At 51.0% G+C, this 11,943-nt stretch overlaps 1 long non-coding RNA gene across 2 annotated transcripts; it reads left to right on the top strand.

Annotated features, from left to right (window-relative positions):
• Positions 1 to 6,066: 6,066 nt before the first annotated feature.
• Positions 6,067 to 11,111, top strand: LOC108398743 (uncharacterized). Of its 2 annotated transcripts, none has more exons than XR_005058574.2 (3): positions 6,067 to 6,463; positions 7,818 to 7,850; positions 10,488 to 11,111. It is a non-coding gene; the product is annotated as an uncharacterized lncRNA (long non-coding RNA). The 2 variants fall into 2 exon arrangements; XR_001853502.3 differs by having other exon boundaries at positions 6,069 to 6,463; positions 10,500 to 11,111.
• Positions 11,112 to 11,943: the final 832 nt, after the last annotated feature.

Genomic DNA, 11,943 nt, shown 5'->3' with positions numbered 1-11,943 from the left:
CATGCCAGCACCTGGAGCTCGCCAAGCAGACGCAGACACAGGTTCCAGAATGCATGTGGAGCATCTATCAAGGGCTGGGCCATGGTAGCAACGTCATCCTGTCCTCCCTTCAAGAAGCCTCCACCTTGCTCCTGCCCTGACCCCTGCCCACCCTGGACCTCCGGGGGAGCTGAGGCTGAGGGGGCAGCAGGGGCCAGCATCAGAATGGCACTGAGTTTGACCAAGAGGGAGATAGTGAGGAGATGCTGAGGACAAAGGGCACAGCCCAGGTGCTGGCGACTTTGAGGGGTGCTTCCTTTCTGAGTGCCTTAGGAGCCAGGGACAGCATTTCTGCAGGGCTTTGCTGGAGAGGCAGTGCAGCCAGGGGAGGGAGAACTTGGCTTACCCTACCTACTAGCCCGACCCTGGCCAGTGAAACAGGCTGCCCCGTGTGTGAAAGAAGGTTCATCCAAGCCCAGATTTGAATATGGGGGCTCCCACGTGGGAGGCAGTGACTAGCCTCTACCCAGGCTGGGCAGAGACTTAGTAGCTGTGGGTGAGTGACAGGCCCCAAGGGGACTTGGGCAGGTCACGTGGGACACATTCCGGAGGAAGCTGGGTTACAGCTGTGAGCAACCCCTTTCCAGCACAGCCCTGGCTCCACGCAGGTGGCAAGCGTGACGTCCTCCTTTTACAGGCAGGGAGACCACAGCTTAAGATATGTTCTGGTGGAAGGGGCTCAGCTCTTGGAAGGGGAACATGTCACAGGCAGCCTACAGAGCAGCTGGCAGGGCTCAGGAGGGGAATGAGAGCCTCTCTCACGGCCCCAGGCAGGAGGGCTCCGACCGCTCCCCACGCTGCTGGCCTGCTTCCCACGGTCCAAGCAGCTGGCTTCTCCCCGGAAGTTCAGGGACGGTGCAAGTAGCAGTCCATCCTTCCAACAGCTGGTCAGCCAGCCTTGGCCACAGACCTCGATCCCAGCCCACAGAGGGCTGGAGGGCCCCTCCAGCTGCTTCTGAGGTTCGTGAGGAGGCCGTAAGAACTGGAGCCTCCACGGCCCCTCTCCCAGCTGCCCATACCCAGCCCTCCCCTTTCTGGTGGACCAGAGAACATCCCTCAAGAGCCCAGAATGTTTAAGAAGTCATTCCCCATTTTGGAAAGCCACTGAATTATGTCATAGCCATGGCCCTGTGTCCACACTTCCCAAAGTCCCTTTCTGGTTTGGTCTTGCCCACTGCCTCTGGGCTTGGCGGGCTGTGGCCAAAGGAGCGTCAGCAAGGGGGACACAAGCCAACAAGGGCCTCCTGCCTGAGGGCCTGTCTCTGTGGCCCCTGAGGCACAGGTAGAGAAGCCTGAGTTGGCCTCAGCCCCAGCCACCCAGCCCAGTAGAGTTGCCCTCTGCCTGTGGGCACGTGGGGGCTCTGGCTGACAGCAGAGCCCAAGCCAGTGACCCCCAGAGCCACAGGCCAACATGGTGGTAATGGTTCTGAACCCCTACATTCAGGGTGGTTCACGATGCAGCAATAGATGACTGATAACATCGGCCTTTTAAAAACACATCACTTGGTGGGCTGTCCTGGAGAGAGAATTGGACCAGAAATTTTAAAAGATGGGCTTCCATCTTGTCTCCACACCTAATTCCCTGAGCCCTTGTCTCTCCTTGTAAAGTGGGGATGGCGGTCATCTGTCTCATCTGAGGATGAAGTGAGGCTCCAGGCTGGAGAGAGCAACTACTCTGAGCTGGCCGAAGGTCTGCAGCCATGTCCCCAAGACTGCCTCACCTCTGGCACCAGTCTCAAGTTCCCAAAACCTCCCTGAGCTTTGGTAATGTGCTAGAAGGATTCTTGGAACTCACTGACAGCAGATCACAGGTCAGTTTGTTACAGCAAGGGATACAGATTAAAATCAGCCGAAGGGAGAGATGCAGAGGGTGGTTTGGGGGCTTCCCTATGAGAGGGCTGTGTTGTCCTCAGCCTATGACCCTCCCACGTCAAAGTGCAACAAAACGCATGGACTGTCACCAACCTGGGGTGCCCCCAGGCTTGGTGTCCAGAGATTCTATTTGGGTTCCATTATGAAGGCATGACTGACTCGTTGACCTCCCACTGGTTACTGGCTCAACTGGTGCTGCATTACCCAGAGCCCCCACCCTAAGTCCGGAGGCTGGTCCTCCTGCGCGGCTGCCCCACCCTAAACAGAGACCCGCCCACCAGACACACCATATTTCTCCCTGAAGCCAGGAGCAAGGGCCAGGCCTCCGTTTGGGTTAGGTAAGTTATTCACTATCCAGGTACCCCACAGTAAGGGTGGGATCCTGCCTCCGGCTTCCCCCACAGACTGCACCCTCAGGGCTGGGGTGTCTGTGAATGTGCACTGATATGACACCCCGCTTTCTTAAGCTGCTGGGTACGTTTGGAGCCTCAGTTGCCCAGCTGTCAGATGGGGAGGCTGGACTTAGTGAGCAATGAGGCCTTGGAGGTGATGTGGGTTCCCAAAGAGCTCGCGGTTGCTGGGCAAAGCCCAAGATGAGGCTGTCCCATGACTCTTGGCATGTGCTCATTGCAGCAAAACCAGCTGCTAGGCTGGGCTGGGTCGACAGGTGGGGCGAGGGGCCTGCGGACACTGCCACACCCTGGGGAGGGGGTCTCTGTGACTCCTTTCTATCTGGTACCGGTCTCCTTTCTCCTCAGCCTGGGCTGCCTCCCTCCGGGTACTGCTTTTGATCTGCCCCGGGCTTAGGACCCAGGGTCCTTGTCAGTAGTGCTTGTCAGGTGAGAGTGAGGAAGCTCCGAGCCGGAGGCGATGCTCATGTGCTGGGAGTTGGGATAGTACCCTTGGCCGCTCGGAGGCCATCCCTGCTGCTGTCCTGCTTCCCAGGGGCTCTCTCGACGGGCCATGCTGCTGGCTAGGTGACTCCAGATGAGTGACGGGTGCTCACATCCTCGCCCCGGCTGCATCTGTGTTCGGCTCACTCTGTGGGCCTCTCAAGGACCACACTAGCTGGCGTGTCTCCCAGCCTCCAAGGGCCAAATCCACTGAGGCCAGCTTGCAAGCAGCGCTCCCATGGACCATGAGCCAGCTGTCTGTGGTGAGCCAGGCTCTGGGCTGGCTGTGTGGCCAGGGTGTCACATTTCAGTGGGAGCCAGGGAAACCCGGCCTCTCTGCCAGTTCCCATGAATGCCTTCTCCACGGAAAATGTGAGCCTCTTTGGAAGGAGTCCAAATGCAGGGGATTCCATTGTTTTGGCTTCCGCCCCAGTGTCTGGGGCCCCAGCCCTTGCCTGGCTTTTCTTCCGGCGCCCACAGGTCTTGGGACAGCCATTGAGGAGCCTCAACCCAGCCACCTTCCTGGCCTGGGACACAGACACTCCATTCCAGATGTTTCTACCAGATGCTGCCAAGCAGCTTTCTCATCCTCATTCTTTGCTCACAAACTACTTCCCTGGAAGAAGGGAAGAGAGGCCCTCTCACATGCCATCATATGCTGTATGTGTGAAACACACATAACTATTTTAACCGATTTTAAGTGTACAGTTCAGTGGCATATAGCATTTTCACAGCACTATGCTACCATCACCCCTGTCTGGTTCCTAAACCAAGAGAGGAAACACCATGCCCAGAACACTCCCTCCCCATTCTCCGGCCCCCCAGCTTTTGGCAACAGCAAATCCACCCTCTGTCTCTATGGATTTGCCTAGTCTGGCCATTTCATATAAACAGAATCAAACAACATGTGACCTTTTGTGGCTTCGTCCACTCAGCATGTTTTTGAGGTTCATCCATGTTGTAGCATAAATCAGCACTACCTTCCTTTTTGTGGCGGGGTAATATTCCACTGTGTGGTGGTGCCCCATTTTCTTTATCTGTTCATCGGCTGGTGGGCATTTGGGGCTTTTCAGCTCTTGGCGTCTGTGAAGGGTGCTGCGATAACATGTTATTTTACATACATCTCACATTCCTATGAGCTGAGTATGATTCTCTCCGTTTGGCCTTGAAAGGCTGAGGCTCCCAGAGGCTCTGTGACTTGGAGTTTGGATGATTAACTTAAAAAAGAAGAAAGAAAAAGTTCTAGGCTTTGAAGCACAGGAGACCCGGGTGACAGCAAGACTGGTGCCCAGAGACGGAGCACTCATGGAAGTCGGGCGTGTGCCCTGGGTGTCCACAGCCTCCCAGGACATGGAACAACTTTTAGTTCCATTTCAAATAAAGAAAACTGAGGCCCTACTGTCTGCCACTCAGATGTGTATTAGGGGCAAGCTTCTTTATTCCTGGGCCTTGAACACCCCTTCACCACCTGCTCTGTGATGTGGGAACTGGGATGGGGCCAGAGGAGATCCGTGGCTCAGGGCTTTCCAGGTCCCCAGCTTGGGTCCCCATAGTGGAGGGGATGCAATGCTGTAGCTCCTTATCGCCTCCAGGGGCTGCTTCCTTAGCTGGGGGGTGGACTAGTGGTTTCCGTTCTGCTGCCTCCTTATGAGTCACCGCTGAGTCACAGAGGCATGTCCCTTGGCCCCCAGTCAGTGGCATGCAGCATTGCAGACCCAGTCCCGACTTCTTGGGCCACTAGCCCTATTTCAGGTCATCCACTCTGTGGCTGACAGTGAGAGATTTGCATCCTGATTCCCTGACACGGTGGCCATTCTTGCACCTCCTGAGCAGTGGCAGGCCTGGACCTGTCACTTCCTCTGTAGGCAGGGCTGGTCCAGCCTCCTGCCATAGTCAGCCATGATGGGCAGGAAGAATGAACCCAGCTCCAGCCAGTGCCTCCAGGCCAAAGGAGGGCAGAGCAGAGGAGGACTTCCTTGCACCCTGCCCATCCACCTGGCGTGCAGTCCCTCACTTTGGCCATCCTGGCTGCTGGGCTGTGAGAACCCTATTGTGCAGACTGGGGACAGGAGTGAAGATACTTCCCTGAGATCACATAGCTGCAAGTGTTGGGACATCAGAGCTCCTGGATCCTACTTGACCCCCAGGAAATCATGGTTTCCCCAGGGGCATTTCAGAGTCATGGGAATTTTCTCTGCAACACCCAAGCCGTGAACAGCAGTCAGTCTGGGGCTCTTGGGTGCTTTTCCAGAACTGTATGTTGCAGGCTGCTACTTTTCTTCACCCTGGATCCCCTTTATCTATCTTCCTCCGTGGACCCTTTAGGAAAAGGTTTCACATTGCAAGCATTAATCAATGACCAGCTCCTTTGCCATTTTGTGCCAGAAATGCAGAAAGCCTGCCAACCAGAAGCTCTGAAACAGCAGGATGTATGAGTGCCCTGTGGCTGCTGTAACAAAGCACCACACACAGCTGGGAGAGGGGGGAGGGGGTGGGGGTGGGCAGGTGGAGGCTTAAAACAGCAGGAATTCACTGTCTTCTAGTTGTGTAGGCCAAAGTCTGAGACTAGGATATCAGCAGGTGGTTCCTTCTGAGGCTTCAGGGAGGATCTGCTCCAGGCCTCTCCTAGTGGCTGGGGGCTCCAGCAGTCCTTGGGCTTCCTTGGTCCATGGGTGTAGTACCCCCATCTCTGCCTCTGTCTTCATATGGCACTCTCCCCTGTGTCTCTGTATCTCTGTGTCAGTGTGTCCAAATTTCCCCTTTTCTAAGGGCATGGTCATAGGTTCGGGGCCCTCCTTGATCTAGTCTGACTTTAAATTAGTCACATCTGCAATGACCCTGTTTCAAGATAAGATCACAGTCACAGACACCAGGGGTTAGGACTTGGACATATCTTTTGAAGGGACACAGTTCAACCCAGTATGTGTGAGTTTTCATATGTTTGGGTCTGGCTTTCTGGCCTTATCAGAGGAAAAGCCACAACTTTGTGAGGCTTCTGGAAACATGAAGACGAGCTCATGGACCTCAGGTCTCTGTAAGAATATATAATTTATCCTCCTTTTGCCCCATGGCCCCAAGCACATAAGCCGGTGAGAATTATGCCTGGGCTTGCCTGGGGCTTGCTGGGCTTACCCCACCTTATCTCTAAACATCCCGACCCTCCCCCAAGGCAAGAGGCCGAGCAGATTCACCACAATAAAAGGCACCACGCTGCTGCCCCCGCCCCCCCGCTGTCTCTGTGTGTCTGTCTGTCTCACTGCTCTCTTTGTCTCTGTCTCTGTCCCCCTGCTCTCCCTGCTCTCTCTCTGCTCTCTGCCCTCTCTGTCCCGCTGCGCGCTCTCTCTCTCTCTCTCTCTCTCTCTCTCTCTCTCCCTCTCTCTCCCTCTCTCCCCACCCCCTCCCTCTGGGGCAGCCACTCTCTCCTTCAGATAAGCTCCTGCATGGGCCCTTGTCTCCTGAGTCATTCTGGGTAAGGAGGGTCGCGGCGAGATACCCTTTCATTGGTGCCGTGACTTCAGATGAAGCTCTCCCATTGACTTTGCTCATCCTCTGGGAACCTGAGCTGCTCTGGGAACCCTCACTGCCCGATCCTCCTCCACGGGCTCACCGTCCACTTCCCCGGTTGCTCGTCTTCTCGCCCAACACCGACCTTCGATTTGGTGAGTCTCCCCTTCATGGTCAACTTAAATGTCCCTTTGGCACCTGGGAAGTGACCGTTGAGTGTCCGGCACCCCCAAGGGTTCCTCTGGGACAGGAGCACCCCAAACCACGACTTTCAGAGTCACGGTTGATCCCCATAATTGACCCTTCTCTGCCTCCCCATGGTGAGAATCCTCATCCACTGAGGCCCGGTCTCCCTTTTTCTATGTTTCTACTCGACTCGAAAACTCCTGGTACCAGGTACCGAGCCTCCCTGGCGTTTTCGCCTCGACTCCACACTTAGACCCTAACTGTGCCTGGTCTTCTCTGCGACCTTCTCAATCGCTCAGGGATGCCTCAGTGACTTCTGAATGGTCTCGTTCTCACCACGAGATCTGGCCCCTCCATTCCTGCAGATTCACCTCTAGGGTGCTTACTCAAATATCTAAAGCCCCTCCACCTCACTCCAGACCTCAAACCTGTTCACTACTGTAATGAGATCTGGCCACAATACTCCTTGGACAATCAGTCTAAATGGCCTCCAAATGGCTCTTTAGATCCTAAAATTCTCCACGACTTGTACAACTTCTGTGAGCGTATGGGCAAATGGAAAGAGATCCCATATATCCAGGCTTTCTCCTACGTCCGAACCAAGCTCTCTCTGTCTCCCTTGCAATCCTAAACACCTACTACTTGCCTTAAAGTCCACACCCCTAAGCTTTTTTCATGTTCCTAAATATCCTCAACTGCCTATAAAACTCCTACAGACAATGCACCACCACAGGCTCTCTTGTCCCCTCCTGGCTCATGCCAGGAGCTCTGTCTGTCCTCTCACTGTATCATTACGTCTCAATCTGTATGTTTGTGTCTAAGTGTGTAATGAAAAATATTTTTCTACCTCCGGACGGTCTTAATAAAAATTTATTTAAAGACAAGCGCATTGGACATTCTAAAATTTCCAGAAAATTCTAATAGAAGATATTAAGCATTAATGCTAATTTAAGTTGAACTGAATAGACATGTCCTTATGGTTATCAGCTGCCTAAGTTTACCTAAAGTCATTTAAGTTGATGGTATCCGTTAAATCTTTCAAAGAAAAATGCTTAAAGTGAAGTGTAGCTTTGTCTAATGTGAGTAACTATTTAAGCAAGTGCCTTAAAACTTTTAACAGTTTCCCAAAATCAAATTCAAAAAAGTGCTTTTTACCTCTAGTTAACTGATATGTTCCAGAGGGCCCCTGGAACATGTCAGAGGAATTTTTTCTCATTGGAGAAAGTATTTGGCTAATTTGGCTTATTTACCTGCTTAATTACCTGGAAGGCACTATCACAGAGAATGATGCTAAACTTTGTTACTGAATGTTTTCTGTTACAGAAATATCCAAACTTCCTTGACAACTGTCTTAAGGTAAGCTCTCATCAGATCTTTAACCATTGTCATTTGTAAGTCTTTTGTCATCTATACTCACTGTTTCATTACTCCTAAACTAGTAAAAAACTAGATTTCAGCAAAACAGGTATTAGTTACATAGGATTAAGTAAACTAAGGAAGATAATTTTGTGGCTTTTTGTTTCAAATGTTGATAAAGTGTTTTAAGCTTTTTCTCTTAAGCTGACAACAGTCTAGTAAATGACTGCCTTTATAAGCAGAATTGAAACTTTATCTTTCTCTCTACCTGATCCCTCCAGAATTTAAAAACTCTCAGTGACTATATATTTCATGGCAGTATGTTTATTTGCATAAGTTCAATAAGAATCTGCTTTCCTTGTAAGAGGACTAATTAAAAACACTGGTTATATTACCAAGGCTTTGACTGGAATGTCATACCTGAGAGACACGTGTGTAAACTCAGATATGAACAGACAGCTTTAAAGAACTAAGATTGACTTTATAAAGCCAACAAAGCCCCGTGGAAGAACTGGCCTGGTACCTTGCTTACAGAGTTCCCAGCAGCCTGACCAGGTGAGTAAGGAAGGTCACTTCCTGGCCGGTGTAGGAACCTCAGGAAGAGAGAAATTCACCCAAATCTACAGGTACTTCAGGCACAAGCTGATGGCAAGTCTGGCTTGGCTTTCTGGCCTCAAGAAGCCCTTAAAAGTTCAATCTGAAATTCCTTGCAAAAAGTTCCAGCAAAGCACATTTAAAAGATCCCATGTAATCAATTACTTTCTTGCTGCACTTATGCAAATAATCAAGCCAACTGCTAATTATTTTCTTAATCTGGATACTTCTAATAAAAATGAGGGTGATTTTAGAGAAAAGTATTGTTTCAATAATGCTATCTATACTAAATCTTAATACTAGTCATTGAGATGTAAACTCGATCCAACATTCTAGTTTCCCCATGATACCTGGCTGTGATTCTCAATTAGACTCTTCATATTTCTAGTTCTCATATTCAGCCATGCATTCTTAATCTCGTCAAGTTTGTCCTTCCAGAATGGAAAATCCAACTCCAGATGTTGCTACTTAACCTGATAACAATTTGTTCTATCTTGCCTAGAAGCCACAAAACTGCAAATAATAATAGAAATGAAACCCGGAATAGAAGGCCCTCTCAACTGACCAGTGATGGAGACCTAGCTGCACCCTTTACTGCGCCCCCTCTCAGCACGAAGCAGCCAGAGCAGTCGTCGCCCCTTTTCCCTAGCAGCAGCTAGAGTCTCTATCTGAAGAGGGGAGAATGAGACAGGGATCATAGGCTTAGACAGAATAAGGTGAGAGCTTCTGGAGAAAGCAAGGCAGGATATTTGCAGTCAGAGCAATGTAAAACTACATGCTAGGAAACCGACCCCTTCCACTAAAACTATGTTGAACATTAAGCTCTAGAATCATTCTTCCGTGAGATTAGTTAATGTTCCCCAGATAAAGAGTAGCACATGTTTTATTATGCTAATCATTTGTAATCATATATAAGATTCACTTTAGCATACTAAAAGGCCCAGGCCTATGTGCTGTCTTTCCTCCTTCAGATCTGAGGAGGTAATTTTGCAAACTGAGCAACTAACTTAGCATGCAGACCCAGCTGTAGATGGCATAGTAAAAGGCAGGATTCTTTAGACAATACCTCAGCCCACCTTGGGAGCTGAGCAGGCAGCCTTTTGATATGCTTCCAGACCAAGGCGCCGGTATTCCAGAGAAAAATCAAGGCAGGAAATTCCTTATGTTAAGTTAATTTTTAATATTCAGAGACCACTTAAGTCCTTCCCCAAGGCTTTAGGGATAGTCCCCACCTTTTTGGACAGGCTCTAGCACAAGACCTCAAATCCCTTACTCTCTCGAGCTCCACCCTTCTTCAATATGTGGATGATCTCCTCCCGTGCAGTCCCTCCCTACAAACCTCTCAACAGGATACTATTTTCCTTTTAAACTTTCTCTCAGAACAGTTATGGAGTTTCACCCTCCAAGTTCAGCTGTCTGCCGCTCAGGTCACATACCTGGGAGTTCAGCTCTCCCCGCGCTACAAGGCCATTACCATAGACAGGAAAAAACTTCTCCAAACCATGCCCGTTCCAAACAACAAAGACACCATCCCTAATTCCCAAATGGCAAAGACCATACACAGTAATCCTTTCCACGCCAACTGCAGTTAAACTCCAAGGTCTTCCCCATTGGATACACAACTCCCACCTTAAGCCATTTGTCTCATCTTATTCCCCTCCCACCAAATCTTCCACATGTTCCTACTCCACCCTGACAGGACCTCTTACTCTGCATTTTGCAGCACTCATCTCCACTTCCACTAATCACTGAAGAAGCTTCTGCCAGCAGAGTCCTAAGACCTCCCTTACAACAGCCATGCGTCATGCCTCAGGACTGTTAACCCTGGTCTCAACACTTACTCTCTCACCAGACCTATCTTCCCAACACCAGCCTTTCTCTTTCAGACTGTCCAAAAGATTGCACCATCAAGGATTCCCTTTGCCCTACCGGTTGCTTTGCTGCCTACGCATATGTCCCCAAAAATGCTATTAATTCAGCCACCCTATGTAAACATAGCAATCAGCCCAAATGCAAAAAATTTCTAACCAAACCTTTAACCAGCTTATATTACAGGATGACCAACCCCTCTCCAAAGACGATGATCCTTATTGATACTGGAACACGCCATCGCCACTGCAGACCAAGGGCTCATCAATACAAAAATAAACTTCATCGCCCCTGATCAGCAAGAAGCAGTTACTGAAGACTAACCTTCACCCCTTCCCAATCCTCTACCACTTATAAAACAGAAAAGGGAGGAATGTAAGAATATATAATTTATCCTCCTTTTGCCCCATGGTCCCAAGCACATAAGCAGGTGAGAATTATGCCTGGGCTTGCCTGGGGCTTTGCTGGGTTTACCCCACCTTATTTCTAAACATCCTGACCCTCCCCCAAGGCAACCGCCCGAGCAGATTCACCACAATAAAAGGCACCACGCTGCTGCCCCCTTTCTGTCTGTCTCGCTGCTCTGTTTGTCTCTGTCTCCCTGCTCTCTCTCTGTCTCTCTCTCTCTCTCTCTCTCTCTCTCTCTGTCTCTCTCTCTCTCCCCCCCCCCCTCTCTCTCTCCCCTCTCTGCTCTCTCTGCTGCTCTCTCTCTCTCTCTCTCTCTCTCTCTCTCCCTCCCCACCCCCTCCCTCTGGGGCAGCCACTCTCTCCTTCAGATAATAAAGTCTCTTGCGTGGGCCCGTGTCTCCTGAGTCATTCTGGGTAAGGAGGGTAGCGGCGAGATACCCTTTCAGTTTCCACATGGGGACCCTGGTAGGCTTCTCATCCTGGTGCTGGGGGCATGGGACTTGGGAGAAGAAAGGGGTCTGTGGCTGTGCGGTCCAGCTGATAAAAGGAACCAGAAACTATGCCCTTTAGGGATGCGGAATGTGACCTCCCTCCTGCCTGGCTGTTATTCCCCAAATCAGTGGCGTCAGTAAATTATCCTGAAGGTGGAAACCACCCCACTTGCCCCACCCCACCCCCTGCCCGTGCCTGCCTGCCTTTGCAGGAAGCTGTGTGAGGCTGCCTGGCCTTATCACAGGAAAACAGGCGAGTCAGGGCAGTCAAGTGAGCAGGCGCGCCTTCTGGGAAGCCACTGTCCAGAGCTGTCCTTGCCTGCAGTACCCAGCCCAGCTTGCCAGGAGGGGCCTGTCTCCCCAACTAGCTGGGTAAACCAGACATAGCAGATGGCAGAGCCCCATATGTGGAAACCTGTTTCTCAGAATGCAGGGAGTACAGAAATAAAGCCCCAGCCATGACAAGTCAGGGCCAAGAGTATGCAGGTACTGCCGTGTGGTCCAGAGAGAGGGGCGCTGGGGCCAACCATCTGCAGTGTTTCCAGCCTCCTGGTTCTTGGGTTCCCATCTCCACTTTAACAGCAAGAGGCCAATGAGGAAATGTGGTTGTGTGGCTTCAAAGTCCATGCTCGGCCCTCCCGAGCAGTTGGCTAAATTTCCAGGCTTGAGGATGCCCAGACAGGGCACTGTCTTTCTCTTCGGTCTTGACAAGAGACCCCAAAGGAAGGGCC

This window comes from Manis javanica, chromosome 10 (assembly GCF_040802235.1).
Source record: "Manis javanica isolate MJ-LG chromosome 10, MJ_LKY, whole genome shotgun sequence".
NCBI lineage: Eukaryota > Metazoa > Chordata > Mammalia > Pholidota > Manidae > Manis > Manis javanica.
Note: the sequence above shows the minus strand (reverse complement) of the source record. Positions and strands in the feature narration are given on the sequence as shown.